This window comes from Arachis duranensis, chromosome 1 (genome assembly GCF_000817695.3).
Source record: "Arachis duranensis cultivar V14167 chromosome 1, aradu.V14167.gnm2.J7QH, whole genome shotgun sequence".
NCBI lineage: Eukaryota > Viridiplantae > Streptophyta > Magnoliopsida > Fabales > Fabaceae > Arachis > Arachis duranensis.
The window spans coordinates 104,333,859-104,334,058 of record NC_029772.3 but is presented as its reverse complement, the minus strand read 5'-3'; positions in this window follow the sequence as shown (position 1 = coordinate 104,334,058).

Below are 200 nucleotides of genomic sequence, written 5' to 3'. Positions count from 1 at the left end.
ATGTGGTGGCGTATGCCTCACGACAGTTGAGACCTCATGAAGTTAGTTACCCTACGCACGATTTGGAACTCGCTGCGGTTGTGTTTGCCTTGAAGGTGTGGAGGCATTACCTCTATGAGGTTAAGTTCCAAGTTTTCTCTGATCATAAGAGCTTGAAGTACCTCTTTGATCAGAAAGAGCTTAATATGAGGCAGAGAAGG